The sequence below is a fragment of the Manis javanica genome, chromosome 17 (assembly GCF_040802235.1).
Source record: "Manis javanica isolate MJ-LG chromosome 17, MJ_LKY, whole genome shotgun sequence".
In the NCBI taxonomy this organism is placed as follows: domain Eukaryota; kingdom Metazoa; phylum Chordata; class Mammalia; order Pholidota; family Manidae; genus Manis; species Manis javanica.
The window spans coordinates 19907198-19925696 of NC_133172.1; the positions used below are offsets into that span (position 1 = coordinate 19907198).

An 18499-nucleotide genomic window follows, 5' to 3' on the forward strand; every position below is an offset into this window, starting at 1 on the left:
TTTTACAGAAAACTCAAGGGCTAAGTTGCTGTCCTTGTCGGACATGCTCCACGCCATTTCCGACTTGAGGCCTTCACTTGATGAGGCCAGGAGGAAGGGCAAACCAATACACATGCTAGAAGTGGGTATACTTCCTGCTGTCTGCAGCTGCAGGGGTCTCTAGGCGGCCCCACTGCAGAGTGTGAGTCCCCAGGGCTGTGTCCCTTCCCTGGGTAGCTCAGTAAGCCAAACTCAGACCCGGCTCCCTCTCCTCCCCGACTGCTGGTCAGCAGCCCCTGCACCCACTCCTGAAGTCGAGTGGAAAAGGGGAGGAGAAACTCTTCTATCTTCTGGTCTCCAGGACAAAAACTTTTGTCTGTTCCACTCTTGATAGCAACCAGCCCCTGGCCCCCCGCCACAACCCCCAGCAAGTGAGAGTGCAAAGAGTGGGAAGAAGTAAGCAGAGAGAAGTCCGGGCAAGTACACAGTGGCCGCTGACAGAGAAATGAGAAGGGAGAATTTAGCTTTTGAGGTGTCTTAGCTTGTCCCCAGGGGCCCGATGTCTAACACCCCAGGACCAGGGGGAAACTCTAGCTCAGCAGAAATAGGCTGTGTCGAGCCAGAGAAGGGAGGCACTGTCTCAGCAGATTATCAGCCAGGCAGCACAGTTTTCTTTAACATTCAACTTCACACCTTAAACAGGTTGGCACTGCTGGTCATGGGCTTGAGGTGTTCTACAAAGTCGACCACAGAAACCTAGACACACCCAGACCCTTATAAACTCAGGGGCCTGTGAATACTCACCCAGTGGCAAGGAGGTTTGAACAAACAGGGTGACTTGCCCTCACCCGAGATAATCTTTCTACCCTTTCCCAGGCAGGGGGAAACAGGCACACACTACCAAAGCCTCGTCCTCTAGGAGACCCCAGTACCGGTGGACAGAGCTGGACAGAGGGACAACTGGGGGCAGAAGCTATAACCAGAGTTATCCAGGTGCTTGCAGTGGGCAGAAGTGGAAACAGGGTGGAGGCAGGGAAGCCCAGGCAGGGCCTGGCTCCAAAGCTGGCCTGAATGTCACGGTGATGCTTCCTACCCTCTGCCTGCCCCTCCCCTTTCAGGGCATCTCCAGATCCTGTGGGTTCGAGCTCCAGACATCTCCCAGGTGTGTCTCCTCTCTGCGCCCTTCCTTTCCTCAGTGCAGGTCACTTCACTACCCTGTTCAACTCTCTCCCATGTCTTCGCATCCCGCTTAATCCACACTCTTTACCACGGCAAACTTCACCAAGGCCTGTTATGGTGCAGCTACGCCTACTTGTCCAATCACATCTTTCGATCTTTATCTCTCTTCATCTCACCACACTGGCTGTTCTGCTGGTCCTAGAACAGGCCAGCCTCATTCCTACCTAAGGATCTTTCACTCGCCATTTCCCCCTCCAGGTATACTCACCCTGAGCTCTTCGCATGAGACTCCCTCCCTCGCATCACCGTTTAAATGTCACCTCCTCAAAGAAGTCTTCCCTGACTACTTGTGTGAACTAGCACAAGTTCTAGTGCTTATCTCCCCATCATCTTATCGTATTTTAATTTTCTTTATAGCAATTATAATTACTTGAAATTATATCATTTTCTTTTTTCTCTCTTCCTTTAGTTTTGGGTGCCTCGAGGAGAGGGGCTTCAATCATCTTATTCACCAATAAAACCCAAGCATCTAGCACAGAGGCTGGTATTGAACGGGTGCTCAGTGTTGAATAAATGGATAGACAGAACACCATCTACTCAATCCTACCTCTCCTCTCCTTATGTGCTTGTGCGCGCGCGCGCGCGCACACACACACACACACACACACACACACGGAGGGAAATACTCATGAGGCTCTGCATTTCTTACAGAACCTGCCTGTGACCTGCCCCAACTTGTACAGTTGTCATTGTGGGAAGCACATCTCAGAAGCTCCCCTCAAAGGTGTTTTTTGGAGGCTAAGGTCTTAAAGGATCGGGTATGCCATGTGGGAATACACTTTAATGGAACAGGGAGTTTTGGGGCCTGGCCTTGGACAAGCTGGATTTAAAGTCAAACACTGTAACAGAAAGCCATTTTGTTTATGCTACGGGGCCATAGTGGGGTCAGGAAGGGCAGGGAATAAAGAAGCCTGTGGGCCTCCGTTGGAGGTGCTGCTCAACTCTTCCCATTTTGTTCCTTCTCTGGGAGCAGCTCTTCTGGGTCTCTTGAGGAAGGCTCATTCAGGGCAGCTCCGGTTCCAGTGTCCTGTGGTGGGCAATGGCAGGACTGGGTCAGTGCAGGGAGAGGCGTTAGCTACTTTAGGCAATTAAACCCGTGCCCTCCTTACACAAGTGGCATGGCCAGCAAGCTTCTGTGGGGTCAGCCCCTTGCCACGATGTTGCAGCCGCCGAATTTTGGGCGGGGGGCAGCCAAGCTCTTCGTCTGACGCTGAAGTTGCATGTCTCTTGGGAGCCCGCCTGGGGACTGGCTTCTCTGCTTTCACCTTTGCCGGGGTGGCCATAGGTGCATCCCCATAAGACCGGCAGCCACCAACCAGGCAGTACGTCTCCCCATGCCAGGTCACCTGGGTTTCACCACGCCCTTGGTAGGGGAGGTGACAGTAGCCCGGTGTAGGAGAAGGGGAACCCGCTGCTGCTCCTGCAAAGAAAACCAGAACTGATCAGTCCCTCCTCCTGTCCACAGTGTCCTACCAGGACCTTCCCTCTGTCGTGTCTGGGAATGGGGAACAGATTTCCTGGTCTCCTGCTGAAGCCATTTGATCTACTTGGCACCTAAAACCCAGCCTTGGCCCGTCACCTCTATGAATCCCCTAGTGAAGCGAAGTTGGCTACAAAAGCAATTCTGTGGAGCGTGTGGCAGCAGGAGACCAGGAAATCTGTTCCCTATTCCCAGAATAAAACACAACCTGAAAATGATTGCGATCAGGATCCCCCCCCCCCCTCATCTCTCCCTTCCACAACAGAGGAAACATTTGTTAAAGTTGGTCACTTGTGGGCGGCTTTAATGGAAATACCTTTCAAGTTTTGGAAAAAATAATCTAACAAAAATCAGTTAAGAACTCCTCTCCCCTTGAGCCCCATTTCTATTGCCTTCAACCACGCTGAACTCTAGCCCTCTGATACTTTCATGTACATTTGAAAAAGGCCAACTGCCAAAGCAGAGTGACCAGGAGGCTCAGGCCGGAATGTGGGTACCTAGTCTAGGCTCACATCAGCACCATCTCCTGGGACGTCTTTTCCTCAGCCGTTAGGTCTCAGTGTCCCTTTATCACTCCCCTTGGCTCTTCTGCTCTTCCCATCGATGTGACACCCTTTTCCCCGCTACTCAGCGGCTCAGTCTGGGATGTGTCTGATGGGACCCATGTGGACAGTATGATGAAGGTGCCCAGGTTTGAAGGTGAGGTTATCCGACCACCGTAAAAGGAGACGTGGGCTCAGCGGCAGCCCAGGTGAAAAACATCATCCACACTGTACAGAGATGTTACTAAAAGACAATTTTAGCTCTACTCAGAGGGGGAGGAAATGAGGAACAGCTCTTCCTCAGACTGCTGCGTTTCCACAAAAATGCACATGACTTTTGCTAAGAGGCCAATCGGGAAAGAGTTCAGAAGGAAGTATTTGTAGCCCGAAGGTGGGGGGAAGGCTACATTTATAAAGATTAGGAACTTCCTGAACGCTTGCCCAGGGATGACACTTCACTTGCCCTCAGCAGTGAGCAGGAGCACTGGTATTAGTTAACAGCCGGGGAGGTTCCGAGGTGTTGCGGGCAGGCCCGAAAGGAACATGTGGCAGGCAGGTGAGGCTGTGTGCCCACCAATGACTCTTGTACAGGTGTCCCGCCTAGGCCTACCTGCTGCGCAGCCCTCCCAGGGCACAGAGGATAAGCCACACCGCATATGGTTGATCCAGCCAGACATTCTCAGGCAGCCAGACCGCTATCTGGTCACCAACTGGTAGGAGTGCTTCTCCAGGAACACTGTTTGCGTACTCCTGCTGCCACGGCAACAGTGCGGCCTATCAGGTCATCGATATCCGGTGAGGTCACGTACGGAATGTTGGGACTTGAGGGGCAGGCTTCAGGCTCTCTTGTGGAAGACAGCAGGGTGGAGGCAGAGGGGCACCCTACCTGACCCTCACATCTGGCCCTCCCTATCCATGCCCTAGTCAAGTAGCCACTTCCTGTGGAATGTACCTGTGGGCTGGCACGGGAGGGCAAGAGACCCACATTCTGAGATTGGATCGAAAGGCAAGATCAACCTAACAGACAGCCAGGGTGTTTGGCCCTGACCCTAAGGATTCCACCGTTGGAAAGGCAGAGCTTTGTGTGGGCTAGGGAATCAGGGAAGGCTCCTTGGTAGTGGGCCTGAAGGGCAAGGGGACTTGGGACCTATGGAGAGGAGAGGGAAGGCACTGCAGGTGGGAAAAACAAAAGCAAAGACAAGTTCTTCTTCACCTTGCCCTGCCCCAAATGTTAATCAGAGAACCTTTGTGATTTTACGAGTAATAGTTAAAAAAACCAAGAGTTTAAGAGGCCTAGATTACACCTTGAATTTAATGACTGACTAAAATATCCTGCATTTGTAGATTTTTCATGGTGGGCAGGTCCTTAAAAGTCACCTGAGCCAAACTCCTTATCTCACTGGTGGCAAAACTGGGACCCAGAGAAAGGGGAAGCCCCAGTCCCAGGGTCAGAGGGCTGATGTGGGGCCGAGCCGGGCTGGGGCCCACAGTTCTTCCATCCCTGACGTGGCTTCTGCTTGATTGGACAATGGAGAGCTTGTCAGAAGATGCCCTATACTTTTCTGTGGTGCCAGGCTGCCTCTTTTTGCTGATTGAAAATGAAATAACACAAGTGGTATTTTGTGTATCAGGAGAGCTGACACTGCACATTCCTACCACAAACCCTGAGTCATCCAGGCCGGTGCTAGTACTGCATCACCCAGGTGTTTAATTTCTCTTCTGTCGCGGGTCATTTATTGCAGTTCTTTGTTTTCTCCAGAAGTCTACCCTCTGAATGAATAAGGATTCGGTGTAGCTCTCTTTCACTTGGTCTCACAGGACCGTAAAGAATTACCCAACAACACATTTCTTTCGGTCCTTTTCCTCCCCTTCCAAGATAGAGGTGCCTGAAACAATAGGAGCTGTTAAGGTGTAATTTTCTTTTTGGTGGTGGTTGTAATTGAAAGCCGACAGATAATAGTAAAAAGTGAAATGATACTGTCATCTATCCACAGTTTACATATTCAAAAGAAGAGAAGAGAGCAAGAACCAGCCTCAACTTTTGATGCCTCCAGGGAGGCTTTACTCATTAATCGTGAAAGTTACCATTGAACACTGTTCCTGTGAGTAACTGGGGGAAAATCCCAGGACAAAATACCTTTGAAACCGAAATCAGTCAGAGGGAGAAATTAAGTGGGACAAGCCCACTTTATTGCTTTCAAGCAGTCATCCATTTCTGCTCTCCCGTGTGTCTGGTGACCTGGCTGCAGAAGGGACCCCCCGCCCCAACCTCTCTGGTCCAGATAGGCCCTCGCTTGCCCTTGTAATTACGTATCGACATGGAGATAGACTACTTCTCTCCACCCCTTGGAAACACCGATTGATATGGAGATGCACTAAGGCCAGGCAAGAGATTCTGCAAATATTGCAATTTTACCCACAGTCTGTTTTAATCCTATTAAGTCTAATTAATAAGAATTGGAAGGCAAGATTTACCCTTTAAATGAAATGCTGACTTTCTTTCGAATGATACCATTGTGGAAACTTAGATTTCTAATAAAAACCGTATTTGGTAGTAGGGAATATAACATATATTTAAAAATTGTAATTGTCTTCCAGAAGTTCTTACTGAATGATACAAAGTTGTGATTAAATAAGTTGTAATCTAGTATCAGCTGTTTACTCGAAGAATTTTTTGAACCTGAGATTTTTATAATTAAAAGTGACAAAATGTTGCCAAATTGGCATCTTTGGAAAAAAGCTAAAATAGCATTTTACAATGATATAAGTCAGTAGAGTTTGTAGAATACTCTGTGTATTATCGTGGGGAAAATCGAAGTTCCTATGTCCAGGATCCTCACCTTAACCTGAACTACTTAATGATGTAGCTGGCCTACTGCTAGGCTACTGCTTCCACACCCACAGGCTATAAGGTATTATTGACTGAGTCACTGTATAAAGGGCTCGGCCCAGTGCTCTGGGTGGAGGCAGAGACGGAGGAGGATGACAGACCTGCCAGTATGTTGGATGCAGACTTAATTCTAGTGCTCCACCTATCTCCTACCTATCTCGGGCAGAACAAGCCAGGTAATAAACCCTTTTACCCCAAGAATGTTCCATTGTCATTCCTTGGTCTCAACGGAATCCATGGTGAACTTGCCCCAGGGCTGAAACCCATTGGCAAGACAGTTATCAACCCCTTGAGGTTGGTAGGGATTATCATCTTTGTATGGATGAGGAAATGGAGAGGAGAGACTTGGATTTTAACCTCAGGGTAAATCTACTCACCTTCAGCTAGTAAAAGTGAACATTCTAGATTTGAACCAGGTATGTGGCTTCAAAGTTCAGTCTTCTCCCGTTTAGCCATTCTGTTTAAAAATTAAAAAAAAAAAAAAATTATTTTACTCTCGCCTCAAAACTTGTAAAATAGAAAAAGGTATAACATTTTTATGTGCTCATTTTGAAGAAAAAAGGTATAAATAGCACCAGTTATTTCCTCTGGTGAATATAAAACTCTTCCCTTTGGCAGCATCCAAACAGATACAGCAGTGATTTTGTTGGTCACGTAAGTTCTTTCTTTGTTATTCACTGTTCAGACACCCGTGCCCTCCTGTGTTCACGTTTTCATCCGTCTTTTGTATCAGCCAGACGGATCTGAAACGTGTCAACTCTGAGCAATTTCATCGACAAAAGTTCTGAGACAGGAAATATGAATTAATTATTAGTTACTTTTGTTCTAAAGCATAAAGATCTCCAACTTGGTTCTGCCTCTTTAAGTACCGAAATGGCGATTATATATGAATAAGACCCTTCGTTTGCCAAATTCTAGATGCTATGTAGCCAAGTTCATATGTGTATAAAAATATATTGTGAAGTTGGTATATATCATGTGCCCTTCAGTTTTGGGCAGTATAGATGTTGGTGTCGCACCCAACAGATTGCAATTGTAGGGTGTGTGGTTTTTGTTTTTGAAGATGAAGGGTCGTTCTCGGTTTTTCTTTTGCGGTCTGCACTGTAATGATGGTCTACTACCTGACTGGCCTGATTTTAATCATGTGGTGCCTGGTTCTCGGTGCAGTTTCATCTTTGCTTTTTCACAAGCTTGCCATATTGCACACTTGTTTGCTGCATTGAATTTCTTTTAGTGACTGTGAAAAACACGTTAGTATTTTAACGTAGTCTCCAGGTTTCAGGTTATACCTCAAAACACAGAGGAAAAAAATCCCTTTCTGAGGAGGTCTTTTAAAAACCATTATGGTAGCATGGGAATATTCATTATTTATACATCATGTATTTTTCCCTAAGTGTTGTACAAAGAAGTGACAGTTGAGCTGAGCATATGTTAATCAAATGCCTACATTTTCCTGTGTCACTGACAGTTTCATTGGCTGTATAGTCGTGAAATGCAAATACCGTCCGTTCTGTACAAAGCTAGTATTAACCTGAATAGTTATTTAAACAGTATTGAAATCTTTTAACTACTGAGAGGCCAGACATTTAAGATGTTGAATCTATTGTTCCGTTTGAAGGATAGTGCTGTTGTTGAGGGCACGGCGATCTGAGATGCTAGTGTATGTTGCATCTACACATTCTGTCTAAGGCTGTGTCTGTCTGTCTCAGGCTAAAATGGCAGAATCTGCCTGCTGCTGTATACCATCTTTTAACTACCATTTATTTTAGCATCATGGCACCTGCAAATTCCTGCTGCTCAGTTAAGGGACCAGCTTCACACGTAACTGGTGTTACAATCTGCGGCCACAGCACTGCATCACCATGCAGCAAATGCATTTTCCACGTTAACCAGACATGACAGCTGAAGTGATCATTAACCATGCAAGACGTCGGAAGTCATCAAAAATTCACATCAGAGTAATTGTAGTGGCTCAGGTTGGGGGAAAAAGTATCAGAGCATTCCTTGCCTGCACGTTGCCTCTCCCCCTCTCAAATCTTAACTTGGTACAAGTCCGTTAACAATAAAATACCCTTCTGTAACCTATCAGCTGTTACTTTCATCAGTTTGTGCTTTCAAACTGATGGCTGACTTCTCTGGGTTTTCCTAGAGCAGCCGGTGTGATGATGCTGTGCCCTAGGGGCTGCACGCACCCTTTTTAAGGGGATCCTGCCATCTCATTGTGTAATTGGACTCTTTAGTGCTTCGCTCATATCCACATTTGCAGGATGTTCCCTTTTGCATTTTCTTCTTTCTTTCTCCTCTTTCTCTCCCCTCCCTCCCTGATCCTTCCCACCTCTCCATTCTGGCTTTTGGAGTGGGAAAACTTGAGCCCTGGTTCCAACAGAGCTCATCCCACATAGAAGGTATGGAAGATCTGCAGTGACCAGCAGCTTCAACGGGTCTGTAACTCCTTAAATTTGAGAGCTGCAGGTAGGATTTCCTGTGTTTTGTAATGAAATCAAGTTAAATGCACCTTAAAAAATAGAGTGACTGCATGTTGTTGAAGTACGTCTGAAAGACAAGGTCTTGGTTTCTTAAAAAATTTGGTATCAGTTCAGAAGCTTTTAACTCAGTGATAGAAAAAGTACACAATTCTCCTGAGAATTGTTCAGATTTGTGCCTTGTCATTCTAATATTTTTCTTTAAAAAAATGTGCTGGGTGGGACAGAGAGGTATTTGCTTAAAGGTTTAAATAGTTGTTTAGGATTTTTGCAGGCTTCATGTTTAAGTAGTAAGTAGTGTGGACTTCGGGATTTTTTAGAAAGATGCATGTGAAGTGCAGAATTCTTAATGAGGAGAAATGTTAAAACTTTTTTTTTCTTTTCTGAAACTAGATACTTCTTTGGGATTGTAGGTGATTGTGTGTGTGTGTGTGTGTGTGTGTGTGTGTGTGTGCGTGTGTGTGTGTGTGTGTAAGATGCCTTGTCAAGGAATTCAGTCATTTATATTTTGTTCTAGGGAAAAAGTGCTGTTTCAGAGGTATTTGGAATTATCTGACAGGACATGCTTTAGCGTAAGGCTTTAAATGCAAAGAATTAAATAGTAACACCAGAGATGTGGATTCTTAAGTATTATCAAATGTAGGGAATTTAAATTAAGATGGTTAAATTCATCGTCAAAAGAGTATGATATGATTCCTTTAAGTATATTTCAAATTTTTGGTGCAGAGAATGTGAATTGTGTAAGTGAAGTGAAAACTTCCTAAGTCATTATCTAGAGGGTAGTATGATCACAAAATGTTGCCTGTAACACTTTTAATACTTTGATTAATATCAGAGAAAAAATGCTTTCGATTGAGAGTTAAAAAGCACCTTGCTTGTTGTCTTCTCTTAAAAACAACAACAAAAGACCATGATCTTTGGCTTTTTATCCCAAGGAATGTATTTGTATCATGGGACCTGTAGGGTCTGGACTTCTCTCCTAAGCATGGGTTTGGAAATTGCTCACCTAGTTGAAAGATTTAGCTCCCTTCAGAGGTGTGGGACTTTCGGTACTATTAACAATGGGAAGACTTAAGGAGCTGTCAAGTGGGGAATGGAGTAGAGCTGCTCAGGGAAGGGAAAGGAACTGTGAGAATTCCCTGTCTCTGCATTGGAAGTCTGGATTTATCCATGACTGAGACTCCTGTAAAACTCTGACCCAGTGCAGCGTTGCAAAGAATTGATTTCCGAGATGAGACAATAAGCTGTGGTTTGCATTCTGTAAAGATGGAGGAGACCTCTAACACTGACCCTGTGTGGGAGATGACTCAGTTATCCGTGCCTTGATACAGTTGCAAATTATTTTGCTTTGTCTGAAGTGGATGGATGCCAGCGCCTTCGTCAGAGCTCCTTAATTTAATGTATGGAAATGTCTCAGCCACCATTTTTAACAATTAGCTGTATCATGGTTGAGGTGAGCTGGGTTCTGAAGGCAGCTGCAGGGCCATTTCATTTACACTAGGTTCTGTGGCATGAGAACTTTGTTACTATAAAACTCAGTGAATTTGCACACTGTATAGAAGAGTTCTCTAGGAAGGTGGAAAAAATATTCCCAGAAAGAAAATGGAATCCTCTTGTCTACAGTAAGTATTTCTCGTAAAGCGGTGAGAGGTTGAAAATTTGTCTGTGGTTGAATGGGCAAAATAGACTTGAAAAGGAATGCTGCAAATATTAAAGGTGTAACAGAGGTTCGAGATGTATGTTTTTATGAATGTGTTCAAAACCAAGTAAGATATACATATATTAGAAATCTAGGTTTTATGAATGATTTTGACACATGCTTTAATTAATTATTCATTGGTAATTTAAGTTGAGAGGTGTGAATGTAAGACTAAAGATGGAAATGACACGTGAGAAAAAAATCTAAATACGGTCCATTTAAAAGAGTTGTGGTTTCTTTTTACTGTCTTTCAGTTTGTTTTCCATTCTTGAAGAAAATTGCTGGATTTTAGTTTGTTTTTTTTTTTAAGATTGAAAACATTTCTATTTTAATGATCTATAATAATAGCTGATGAAAGTGTGTAAGAAAAAATGTTTTGACAAAACAAGATTTTGTCCTAAAAGGTCACTGGATTGAGGCTTTCATTCTCATTAATGGGGATAATTCACAGTGCCGTCTGTTTAATTAATAGTTGTGACTTCAGAGCTACTTGTGGAAATCTCTTGTTCATCATTGTACGCATAGAAATCTTGATTTGTGAAATTAATTGGATCTGACTCCGTGTATTCCTTTGTTTCTTTATGCGATTACTAAGAGGGAACAAGTGGATTTTAACTTTGATTTGTATATTTATCTTTTTAAAGGCACTTAATCCTGGAGAATTTATACTAAGAGTATTTTACAATAAGCTGTACCATGAAGACTTTGCTCAAAATGCTTTAGTTTGGGGAGTTGAATCTTCCCAGAACTGGGTATCTGCGGATCCTTTGAACTTGATATCACGTTTATAAAGCCAGCTGTTCTTCCAGGTCTTGCTGCACTAGCTGTTGTTCATCCTGTTCACTGAATGCAACTTTATTTAATGAATAGATGTTTTTGAAACTAGGGGAGAGGAAGATTTTCACATCAGGCTTTTCGTTGAAACAGGAAGGCTCAGTTGTCCTAAGCCCTGTTTAGAACCCTACAAAGATTCCGTAAATCTTGCATAAATCTTATGCTTGCTTGCAGTATTGGCGCGTAGATCTCAATATAATTTTATTTTAATCCTGGGAGGGGAATTAAATGTATTAAACAGGTCAGCTATATGGTAGCCTGCAAAGGGATTCTTTTCCCTTGATTTTTATAAGGCTTACACTTTGAAATAAACGGGTTTTATTTAGAAAGAAAGGAGTTTAGCAGCCAATTAGAGCTCCATCTTAACTGTAGCTTTGCTTGCATGACACGTTTGATTGAATAGCATGAAGGGGGTCCTAAAGCCTTTGAAATTTTTCAAGTTAAATTTGGTTAAGGATTCTGGTCTTATTTTCTTTCTCTGGCTTTATGTAGGCTGGTACTAAGTTGTCTGGGGAGATAAGAGAGGCCCAGTTGCTTTTCATTCTCTGCTTTAACCATGGTGTACTCAAGTTTGGCTACTGGGCAGAGGCTCTCCTTTCCGGTACTTGCAGGGGATGATCCCCGAATCTCTTCAGTCGGAAGCTCTTCAAGTTGTTCATGAAATTTTAGCCTCACTGGTAGTATAGAGTTAGGAGCTGGTTCTTTTTGCTACAAAGAAAAAATGTATTCATATGAAACCTTTGAATGCTCTGACAGTGCTATAATGTAGATAAGCGAGCATGTCGGGCCGCCCGCTAGGAAACCTTCCATGGCCCTGAGATGGCAGTGAGCAAGGAGTAAAATGGCGTCCCCAGGAACGCTGTGATAAGAAGTGGACCACACGGGTCATTTTCCTTCAATCAAGTTTGAAGGCTTTAGGAGTAGTGCCTTGCCAATTTACAGTTAATTTTTATTTTGTAGGAAGATCGAAATTTTGAGATTTCCCTGAGGTAAAGACTTAATTAGCACTTATATCTAAATGGCTTCAGATTGTTGCTTTTAAGAAATTGGTGGCAAAACTGGATAAAAATAAATTTTTAAGAAGATATTCTATGGGACACTTCTGAAATTCCTTATTTGGTGCTTTCTTCTTCTTTTTTGTTTTTTTTTTCTTTTGGTATCATTAATCTACAATTACATAAGGAACATTATGTTTACTAGGCTCCCCCCTTCGCCAAGTCCCCCCCACAACCCCCATTACAGTCACTGTCCATCAGTGTAGTAAGATGCTGTAGAATCACTACTTGTCTTCTCTGTGTTGCACAGCCCTCCCCGTGCCTCCCCCCACATTATACGTGCTAAGCATAATGCCCCCTTTCTTTTTCTCCCCTCTTATGCCTCCCTTCCCACCCATGCTCCCCAGTCCCTTTCCCTTTGGTAACTATTAGTCCATTCTTGCGTTCTGTGATTCTGCTGCTGTTTTGAACCTTCAGTTTTTTTCTTTGTTCTTATACTCCACATATGAGTGAAATTATTTGGTACTTGTCTTTCTCGGCCTGGCTCCATCCATGTTGTTGCAAATGATAGTATTTGTTTTCTTCTTACAGCTGAATAATATTCCATTGTGTACATGTACCGCATCTTCTTTATCCATTCATGTACTGATGGACACCTAGGTTGCTTCCATTTCTTGTCTGTTGTAAAGAGTGCTGCGATAAACATGGACGAGCGTCTGTCTTTTTCAAACTGGCCTGCTGCATTCTTAGGGTAAATTTGTAGAAGTGGAATTCCTGGGTCAAATGGTATTTCTATTTTGAGCTTTTTGAGGTACCTCCATACTGCTTTCCACAATGTTTGAACTAATTTACATTCCCACCAGCAGTGTAGGAGGGTTCCCCTTTCTCCACAACCTTGCCAACATTTGTTGTTGTTTGTCTTTTGGATGGTGACGATCCTTACTGGTGTGAGGTGATATCTCATTGTGGTTTTAGTTTGCATTTCTCTGATGACCAGCGATGTGGAGCATCTTTTCGTGTGTCTGTTGGCCATCTGAATTTCTTCTTTGGAGAACTGTCTGTTCAGCTCCTCTGCCCATTTTTTGATTGAATAATTTGCTTTTAGTTTGTTGAGGTGCGTGAGCTCTTTATATATTTTGGATGTCAACCGTTTATCGGATCTGTCATGTATGAATATATGCTCCCATACTGTAGGATGCCTTTTTGTTCTATTGATGGTGTCCTTTGTTGTACCGAAGCTTTTCAGCTTGATATAGTCCCACTTGTTCATTTGTTCTTCTTCTTTCTAAATGTAGAAAATGACTCTTTCCAGATAGATTTTCCGAACACAGGACAGTATGCTTCTTTTATGGCAAGATGAAACCAGCATTCCTATGACAACAGTGTATCATTTGTCTTTGATTCTGGCTTTTATTCAAGCTGTTTGCAGGCTTTGTTGTTCATATATAAATATTTCATATATAAAATACTTGTCAGCTGCCTTCAGTAACAAAGTTTATTGTATTTCTTTTGTGGTTCAGGGTATGGCTTATGTGGAAATAAACTATAGTCATAGCGGGTAGTGACAGTGCTAATTTCTTACCTGTTCGCACCTCTCATGGAGTTGGAATTTCTGGAGCTGGTCTTAGAGTTTCTGTCATGCCATTAGCTCATCGTACAATTAAGTAAAGCAAGTTGTCAAACAACTTTCTCAAGGTCATACATCTGAAGAGCAGTTGACTTGACCTGAAATCCAGGCCCTGACTCCTAATCTGAGCTGTGCTGTGCCTCTGTCTGTATTTGATTCCATCTCTTTCTCTTTGTGGGCTTGCCGGTGACTGATGGATCTAATGGACTGAACTTCCAGTGAAGTATTGTCATCGCTCTACTCTCCTATGTCACAGAGATGTTCTTTTTCGGTCTTGCCGGGAATGACTGAGCTATGCTTGGACCTGTGTTGTAGATGACATGAATTTATAAACTTATCATATATATAGGCACACATTTAAAAATAAAATGTATTCTGCACGTGGAGTTTGAGGCTCCATTGTGTGGACTAGGTATGACAGGTGAAGGACTCATCTCTTGGGATGGGTATGGGTATTGCATGCATCTGCCCTGCGCTGGGATGGGGCTGGGCATTGTAGTGTGACCACCTAGAAGATCACTCCTTCAGCGCTAGATTTGAGGGGACCCACAGTGCAGGGTTGCCCCTTGGACAGCAGTATGATGGACTGGGTGAAAGGGCTTAGCTCCCTGTCAATTTCGGGCAATTTGTATTTAAAAAGTGGTCTTGCTCTCTCCCCTTCTGTTGCTTACATTTGCCGTCCCCGCAGAGCAACATTTCATGATTCCTGTACCTGTGGTGAGAATGGTGAGCGGTGCATCCTGCAGTATTCATTCCTTCAGCTCTGACAGGGTGAAGTCACAATGTTTCCAAACTCAGTGAAGGTTTTAGAGAGACTGTGAAATCCCAAGTACTGTTAGCAGAGGGGGTACGGCGACAAATTCCATGTGGCACAATGGCGAGTTATAAAAGAGAAGTCTCTTGTTTGTTGTAGTGGTCTCCAGACCAATTTTTGAAAAAGAATTTGTGAATAAGAAGACCTGCAGCCAAACCAAATCTCCCTTCTCTGTGACAGCCACGATGACCAGGGCTCCTGCAATCCCATCAGCATAAGCAGTGCTGCATAGCGGGAGGAGCTGGCATTTTCAACTGCAGTGTGAGTGACTGACCCCGGGTACCAGCAGGGAATTAATTCGGCACGTGCTTCCCGAGCATTGTCTTGACTCGCAGCACTCCTTGTGCTTGCTAAGGAGACCTCTGAGGCTTAATCCTGAGTGCTGTAGAAACCAATCTCGCAAAAAGCCGCTTAGCTCCCGCCTAGCTGGTTCAGACATGTACCCTCTGCTGTCTATCCTCATAGCCGTCAAATTTTGCTTTTTCTCCTCTTTCCGCAGAGGAAAGATGCTTGATCTGACATTGCAGGGGAATCCATTTTTTTATTTAAGGGTTGTTTTAATGTGTTGTTTTAGAGTGGGCTTGGAGTGCAGTTGGCAGGGATGTTGACTATGATAAAGACTTTTACTGATGCATGCCTATTTTATACTGCTGTGCAGTGTTGGTACCGAGAGTTCTCTGGGTGTGGGCTAATTCATCTCTAGGATGGAAATCAGTTTCCTGAAGACATACTAAATCATTGTTATTGTCCCTTAATGTGGCCTCCTTATCTTTCCATCAACTTAGAGTGGCTATGGGATTAACATTTTTAGATCTATTTCTGCCTTTGGGTGAGGAACGGGTTGTTCTGCTGCTTTTTAAAGCCATACTTTAGCATGATGTAGTATTCCATTTTCAAAGCAGGGTTGAAAAGTTTTGTCCCACAGGTCAGCCCAAGCAAGTGTGCTGAGTTGGATGAGGGCGGAGCAGATGAAATGCCCAGAGTAGCTGTCCTTGCCTTCTCCCGTGGGGCCACCTCAGCAGTCTGAGAGCAGTTGGCTGGCTGCCCCGCCCTCCCTTCCTCCGTGCTTGGCTTCTAGGGTTCCCACTCCTCCCCACCCTCCTTCCAGGAGTAAACAGAGAGGAGGGCCCGCAGAGGCCCAGCCCCCGGAGCACGGCACTCCCCACTCCCTCCTGGCTGCCCTGCTAGGATGCTGCTCAGGCTTGCTTTTCTGGAAGTAGTTTGGTATCAGCACTGAGCAAGTCCCACCCTCTCCCCAGACTTCTTGGGACCAGCAGGAGAAAGTTGCTCACACGACCACGAAAGGCTGTTTCAGGATTTGCTGTATTTGGGAGGAGGGGGTAGTTCTGTTGGAAAGTGTTTTTCCCCTACCAGTGCCTAAATGGCCATCCTTTATTATTTTACTCATTTAAATTATGCCCCTACTACTTGCTCTCCGTCCACATGGAGACTCTCAGTAACTAAGCTGGGCAGATCGCTCACCTTTCCTGGATGGCCAAAGATAAGTAACAGACAACACGCATGCCCTGGGCCCCCTAACAGAGGCAGAACTGTCTTTGCAGCAATGAGCACAAGAGATTTTAAATGACTCTCACAGGACACAGCCCTTAACCTTGGCCTTACTCTCCAAGTGCAGCAAGTGAGTATGCTAATAAGCAGCTCCAGGTTGATACCTTAGTGTAGAAATAGGAAGAGGCATCTAGTAGTTATATCCCTACATTGTGTTGACAAGGGACATGTGCTGCATGCGTACCCCTATACCACTCAGTACTGCACCACCGGAGTGACATATCCCCATTCTCAAAAATGACTTTCCCTTCTGCCATGGTGAGTCCTACCTCTTTCATTTTTTTCTTTACTCAGTGCTGAAAATGTTGGAAGTTGGGTTATGGTAATCTTCTTTGTGGGATAGGGAGGGAGAGGTCCACCAAAGGCAATTAGATGGGCTTAGATGAGTGGCTTTCTCAAAGGTCCTATTGCTTTTCCAGAAGGCACAAGTGAGATGGAATTGTATCATGGCTGTATTGGCATGCCCTTGCAGAGACCAGGCATGCCAGTACACTGAAGTCAAAATGCTGCCCATAAGGCCTTAAGGCTGGTCTGGAAGGAGGAACTGTGTTTAGATCTCATTGCATGTAGTGTATTCTTGGGCTTAGAATCTCCTTGCATGCATTGTGTTCTCTTCAACCTGTGAGAATCTGTAGGCCATCTTGTAAACCAGTTTTAATTATGGGAGCAAGCAATTTGGTTTGCCTTAATGGACTCAAATCTACCACGTAATTGTATGACTGTTTAGCCCAGTAGTGGTGATCTGCCGAGCTAGCAACGGTGGAGCTCCACAGCCACTCTTTTGCTGGGTCTGCTGCCACCTGCTGAATGAGAGCAGCTAGGTTTTTGCATAAATGCACGGTGAGAAATCATACAACAGCATCAAAAATAAATTACAGTTGGCAATGTCAGCTCTGCTGGCTCAGCACTGCTTTCTGCAGGGGTAGTTTGTTTTTTTTTTTTAGATATACATATATATTTATTGAAATCTGTGAGCAATTTAAAATATTGAATTTTTTTGTAGTAAACAAGAAGTGGGACTTATTCTAAGTATCCTAGTTGGAGAATAAAGCCTAGATTTGCTAATCAGTGTGCAAAGTAGTCTGCAAAAAGGGATTCAGTCTCTTGTGGGTCTTTCAAGCTGACATTTTATGTATTCTAATTTTATTGCATTAAATATCAATCTAATAAAATATACAAATACGCTATAAACCACATGAAAGTTCCCTAAATCTTGGAAATGCCCAAATTTTAGAACTCTGTTCTTTTGGGCTTTATCAGTAAAGAACATCTCTGCCCCTGAAAAAGTCCTTGAGGCATTCTCTGTAGGCACCGTGAAGGGAGCTAATGGAAAGCGCGCCCCCCGCGTCTGATAAGCCCGGCGACTCTGGGTCCTGACAGGGTTTCCGTTGCGCTCATCTGAAAACAGTGCCTTGGTTTGTCCTTCCCCACTTTGTCCTTAAGTAGCAGTTTTAGCCTTTGTAAAAATTTCACCTAAGAGAAGTTGTCAGAAGAGGTCGTTTGTTCAGAAATTGGGAGGAAGGTTTGGGAGAAGTTACAGGAGTAGGTATTTTACTCAGAATGAGCTGAACCAAAATAGGTACAACTCCTATTCCTGTCTTTATAGAGTCAGACACTTCTCCATTTCACTATCGAAAGCCTCTTATTGGATACTTGCTTATTGGAGTTCTTGTTTCATCTTGGAACAGACTCTCTTGATTGTTCCATTTTTTTGTACATTTATTTTTGATCTGCATATTTTTCTTTCCTTCCTTCATTGTCTTCCTAGCTGTTGCTGTGTCTTGGCAATGGTTTTGTTTCAACTACAATGACTGTTTCCTACAGTCACTGCTCACTTGTGTTAATACTATTTTGATTCGGAATGTAGGTTATACATTTCCTATTATTTTGTGTATATTAAATGAGAGAAGACCCAAGATTTTTTATAACATCCACCATGTATTGTTGCTCTGTGTCAGATAGCTTTAGCTTCTTTCTGTACAAAGTCGGCTTGCTGTGAGTGCTGCACTTCAAATTTTGACAGGGTGGATTGCTGGTTGATTTCTTGAACGGAAAGAGACATGAAATGGTCGTCTCTGTTTTGAGGACCATGTAAAATACGATTTTTGCTTTTTGGGGCCAAACTAGATGGTTTTATCTTTCTGTTTTATTTTTTAATGGTCAGGAAATTTATGTGTTCTTAAATTTAAACCACTAATATAGCTGTCCAACAAACCACTTATTTGTGTAGCTCAGAGCTGTGAAGGGATCGCTGTAAGCTCTTGTTTTGCCATCTGACTGTATCCTAGCTAAAGTGGATGCTGAAATTTTTCTCATAGAGACCCTGATCTGTTACAGTTTTCATTTTT

The 18499-nt window shown here is 43.9% G+C and overlaps 1 protein-coding gene and 1 long non-coding RNA gene across 2 annotated transcripts in view; one reads left to right on the forward strand and one right to left on the reverse strand.

Moving 5' to 3' along the window:
* The window catches only part of LOC118972984 (uncharacterized), a 280966-nt gene that overhangs the window by 252996 nt on the left and 9471 nt on the right, over positions 1–18499 (forward strand). The gene's annotated exons all lie outside the window — the stretch shown is intronic.
* On the reverse strand, positions 1958–8923 carry LOC140847065 (uncharacterized). Its single transcript, XR_012126689.1, has 2 exons — positions 6508–8923; positions 1958–2638 (listed from the first exon to the last, which is right to left on the reverse strand). It is a non-coding gene; the product is annotated as an uncharacterized lncRNA (long non-coding RNA).